Here is a 5,749-nt window from a genome sequence, read left to right on the forward strand (position 1 = left end):
TGATTTTTAAACTCAACAGCCAGTAGGTTTGATGAGTTTATATATTTTAAGGCTGGGATATTTGCCGTTAATTTCAATATGTTCCCCCTATTCAGCGTGTCTTGTGGCCCTTTGGAGTCATATTCCGGTATCAAGAGTATTTGCTGTTTCGGGAGTTGATGAAGGTGCTCTATTTGTAACATTGTGTTCTCTTTAATGGCTATGATTTGTTTATTTTCATCTTTTATTCTGACACCTAGGTTTTCGAATTGGGTTGTGTTCCCCATTGTGGTGATTCGAGCTGTGCTCTCCAGATTCATCTCTTGGTTAAATTGGTTGCTAATTGCTGCCCTGAGTTTCCTAAGACGTTCTCACATGATTGTGATTTTTCCTTTGGGCTAGTTTCTCCATTGGTGAGTTCCACAGAGTAGTCCGTTTTATTTTCTTCAACGATGCTATTTCTGTGGTTGAGATTTTCTTCATTTGAAATCACTTTTGTTTTATGTACCATTTTCGATTCTCGCCGTAGAGCCTCACGGGTTACTTTTAGTTCATGTACATTTTCCGGATTTCTTTGATTATTTGTGGCCTTATTCTCTTTTTTTTTATTTTATTTTATTTATTGATTTTTTTCCCCATTTGTACCCATGGTGGTGGGAGACAGGTTAAAGCAAACAAACATAAATCATATATAATTGTACATAAGAAAAAATTATACAATAATTATTAGAGAACATTATTATTTAAGTCACCAACCATTTTTCAAAAGGTGCCCAGTTCTTGGACGCAGTTAAACTTCTTTTCTTTCCTCTAAAAGCCTGTACAGAAGTCTCTAGTTTAAACCATGCCAGCATCCTGGTCTTCCAATGACAGAAAGTAGGGGGTTCAGAATTTATCCAGAGTGATGTAATACAGAGTCTGATCATGGCCATAGCGATAAACAAAAATGCTTGCAAATGTCTCGTTTGTTCAAGAGCGTAGAATATTCATAACCAGTAATTACCATTTCCGCTGAAATTTTAACAGAAGTTTGAGTTATCTGAGTAAGAAAGGTTTCAATTTGATTGATAAACAAGGATAGCTCCGGACATTTATAAAACATATGAACAGAATCTGCAGAATGAAATTTACATCTTGCGCAAAACGACCCTTTACCCCCACTAACAACCCCCCATCTAACAAGCTTTGCAGGCGTATAATAAAGATTATACATAGCCATATAGCTTTGCGTACGCAGAGTGCCTGAAACCAAAACAGACCTAGCTAAAACCAATGGGAATTTTAAATCAATAGAGGGTACTCCAAATTTAATCGCCCACTTATTATTTTGGTCATCTAAATCATCAGGAAGTTGAGATAGGAGAATCTGATATAGACTACCAATTTTTTCTTTCTTTTTTATAGATTCGACGATTATAACTTTTTCAAACATTGTTAAATTTTGAGGAAATATTTTATCAAGAAAACTTCTCAATTGCAAATATTTAAAAAAATGATTGGACTGTAAATGAAATTTCTCTTTCAAAAAAGCAAAAGAAGCCAATTGTCCAAGATCAGCTAAATCGCCTATCTCCTTCACACCAAGAGATTTCCAAGTAGTTGCCACCCCCTCTTGAAATATAACTGGCAGTAATCCACAACCATTTAATGGGGTATAATAATTGATCTTGGGAATATGAAAATGGCGACGGATTTTTTGCCATACCGAAAATAAAGCCCACAATACCTTAAATTTGTTAATACGCCTTTTGTAGTATATCCCAATGATATTGAGTATGTTGATGAGATATATGTACCGGAAGCTCAGGAGTATAACCTAATAGAGGAAAAGCAAAATGTTGAATCATAGCTGCCCAATAATAATACAATAAGTTCGGAACAGTCCAGCCCCCACGATCCTGCGGGAGACATGTCTACTTAGCCGCCCTCCTTGGCTTGCGATATGACCATAGAAATTGTTGACATATCCTTTCTGCTTTTGTTAAAATTAAACTAGGGATTAACAATGGAAGAGATCTGAAAAGATATAAAAATTTAGGGAGGACAATCATTTTAAGGATATTGCATCGGCCAAACAACGAAAGATGTAAATGATCCAGCCGTTCTAACTTATTATGAAGAGAACCAATAATGGGAGCATAATTCAGATCTGGAATTTGATCCACATCAGGTGAGATTTGAATACCGAGATATGTTGCCTCTGTAGTTATAGAAAGATGAGAGATTGGCATAGCGCTAGATTGTAGGATTTGGGTCTTTGCAATATTTAACTTATAGCCTGAAATTGAGCCGAATTGAGCTGCCAGAGACTCCAATGCTGGAAAAGATCGGGCGACATTATCAGTTATTATTACAATATCATCGGCGTATGCCAATGCCTTATATTCAATTCCATGGACAGTGATAGGAGTGATAGTCTGTGATTTTTCTATCATACATAAAAAGGGGTCAATAAATAAGGCGAAAAGAAGGGGAGAACAGGGGCAACCTTGCCTGGTGCCCCTGCTGATAGGAAAATAATGTGATTCGGTGCCTGAAATACGGATTTTAGCAGTTGGGGATATATACATAGCTTGCAAAGCCTGGATAAACACTGGTGTGAAGCCCTTCCAGCGTACAACACCCCATAAATACCCCCAGGAGACCCTGTCGAACGCCTTTTCGGTGTCCAACAGGATCACCCCAAGGGCAGAGTTTGTAACCTTTGCCCAATCTAGAAGAGCTACAACAAGCCTGATGTGGTCAGTCGTATCCCTACGGGGAATAAACTTGTGCTGGCGAATAGAGACCAGAGGGAGAATTATTTGGTTTGAACGGAAGCCAATATCCTTGAATAGATTTTGCTATCAGTATTGATTAGCGCAATCGGGCAATATGATGCAGGATTTAATTTGTCCTTTCCTTTTTTTTTTAAAAGAACAATAGTCGATTGACGCCAGGAGTCAGGAACCGACCCAGTCTGAGCAAGGCGAAAAACTTCTAGCATTTGTTGCTTGAATATATATGAGAACATTTTATAGAATTCTAAATGAATAAGATCCGGCCCAGCAGCTTTGCCATTAGAAAGGGATTTCATAGCGTTTACCACTTCCTCCCAGCTGATAGGATCAGCCAGAGTTCGATTCTGATCATCTGTGACCTTCTGGGTGTCCATAGATTGAAAAAATTGAAGGAAACTGGTTTGTTGTTGGAAAATTTTGTTCGTATCCTCTGTGTATAGGGTTGAGTAAAAATCCGCAAAGGCATTCATCACATCATTAGTTGTGTCTTGTACAATTCCAAACTGGTCTTTGACCTTAATAATCTGACTGGCTACAGCCCTTTGTTGTAGGCGTTTTGCTAACACCTTGCCGTAATTTTCACCAAGCTCATACATTGAGGATGGGAATTGAAAGTATTTGGTTGCTATATCTTTATAGAAAGGCTCCAGTAAGTTTGACTTTGCTACAGCAACTGATTTCAAGCTAGCTGCTAGATCTTCCCCCATACGGATGTTAAGACTTAGATCCAGTTCAGCTTTTTGAAGAGCTGCTAGTCTAGTTTTAACTGTTTGCTGCTCTGTTTTCCAACGGTATGAGGCAAATCTCTTTGTTTCGCCACGCAATGCGGCTTTAAATGTATCCCAGACAGTACCGACCGAGGCAGTGTTACTATTGATTTTGAAAAACTCTGAAATCCACAGAGTGAGTTGTTCCTGATAAGATTTATCTAATAGGAGTTTCCTATCAAAAGTCCATGGTCTAATTTGATTGACAGGGCGGTCCCACGGACAGCTAAAAATAATAGGATTATGGTCGGATATAGTCCTTGGGCTAATTTCAATCTTGACGGACCCTACAGTTTGAAGAGATGTAAAGACAAAATCAATGCGAACCAATTTTCTATGAGGTATTGAATAAAAAGTATAGCCCTCTTGATTTGGATAATGATAATGCCAGGGATCAGTCAATTAAAAGAATCCGAAGCGCCTTGTAAACTTGGGGTTTTCGTCCACCATATGCATTATGTTTTGTTATATCTAGGTGACTGGGGATATTGATATTAAAGTCACCACAGAAAAACATTGGATGGGGCCAGGCAGCTAACTCTATATTTAAATTCCTCAAAACCTGCGGGTCGTCAAGATTGGAGGCATATACCGAACAAACAGAAAACAACCGACCCCTAACCAAGAGTTCTGCTATTACCCATCTACCAACATTATCTTGCTTTACCCTTTTAACTCGCCCAACCCCGGTTTTTAAGATAATAGCAACACCCCTAATTGTAGATGTTTGTCGGGTATAAGCCACAAGATCATAGCCCAGAAATTTGAGATAAGCACGATTGCCCCAAGGGATATGAGTTTCCTGCAAGCAAATTAAATCCACCTGCAACATCTTATGAAAAATCCTACGTTTTTTAGGATCGTTTAATCCACTAATATTCCAAGTTGCACATGTCAATCTAGGAGCAGCCATAAGATTTGATTAAAGACAAAAGACAAAAATAGCTCCGAAGAACTATTAACCATTTTATAGTACACATATTTGCAATCCAGCTGATTTTTAACGAAAAATGAAAAAGTTGGCATCACGTTGAATACATTTGAAAAACAGAGGCAGCTGTCCCAAGCCTCAAATCAGTTCAGCTCCGTCCACCACCACCACCACCACACCACCCCACAACCCACCCCAATCAACCCAGCCACCCCAGCTAAGAAGAGACCCCCCCATACCCCTCACCCCCCATACTGGGCATCATGACTGTAGTCCTCGTGATGGTTGAGCAAGCGTATCACTCCGCTCCACTGAACCAACAGTTTTCCCCCTTTCTAGAAGAATAACAGATAACCTAAAGACATTAGCGAAAAAAGTCAGCATTTTATATATAACTCTCTGGTCATCAGAAAAAGAAACAAAAGAAGATATGACATTGAAATGATTACTGCTCTGCATTTATCAAACAGACAATATAATGCAATGCCTAGGTATAACTATATTGAATCCAAAAATTCCCTTGCAGGTATCTCAGAGAAAAAGAACTTTGTCTGTCCCTTGAAAATAACCTTTAATTTTGCCGGAAAAAGCAGAAATGCCTGGGCTACCTTAGCCTGAAATAGAGAAATCTGTTGTCGAAGATGCCAGCGGTGAGTGACTGTCTCTGAGCAAAAGTCTGGACGAACAAAGAACTGAGAGCCCTTAGCAGATCTCTTCTTATTGGGTCTGCCAAGATCAAAGATACATTCATGGGCAAGAAAATTATTGAAGCATACCAGGATAGCACGGGGAAAGGGATTATTGACAGTAGCAGAGGCAGAAGGTTTTTTTTTTATTAAATGGGAAACGATGCGCTCTCTGTATTTCGAGATTCCAATTCCACTCGGTGACCTCTGGAAATGCATCGAAAAAAAGCTCCACTATGAACTGCCGAACATCATCACCTTCTTTATTTTCCTCTATCCCCAAGACCCGGAGGTTATTCCTTCTCGCCCGATTTTCAAGATCAGAGAGCTTCCATAAAATATCCTTACGTTGTTCTTTAACCTCTGTAACTAGATCTGTCTGAGTCGCTGCAGCATCTTCGAGGACTGAAATTCGTTCTTCAGCTTCGGCGATCCTGGTGGTGGTCTCAGTACAGGTTTTAATGACACGGCGAAGAGAATTCTGCATTTTGCAGCTGGCCCCCTGCGTGCGCATGTTTTCTTGCTTGGTTGCTTCTCTGTGCATCATTATGGTTTGATAGATTGTAACCAATGAAATCTCTTCGGGGATAGCTGAGACGACCTCAC

Source organism: Lissotriton vulgaris, chromosome 2_1, assembly GCF_964263255.1.
Source record: "Lissotriton vulgaris chromosome 2_1, aLisVul1.2, whole genome shotgun sequence".
Classification (NCBI taxonomy): domain Eukaryota; kingdom Metazoa; phylum Chordata; class Amphibia; order Caudata; family Salamandridae; genus Lissotriton; species Lissotriton vulgaris.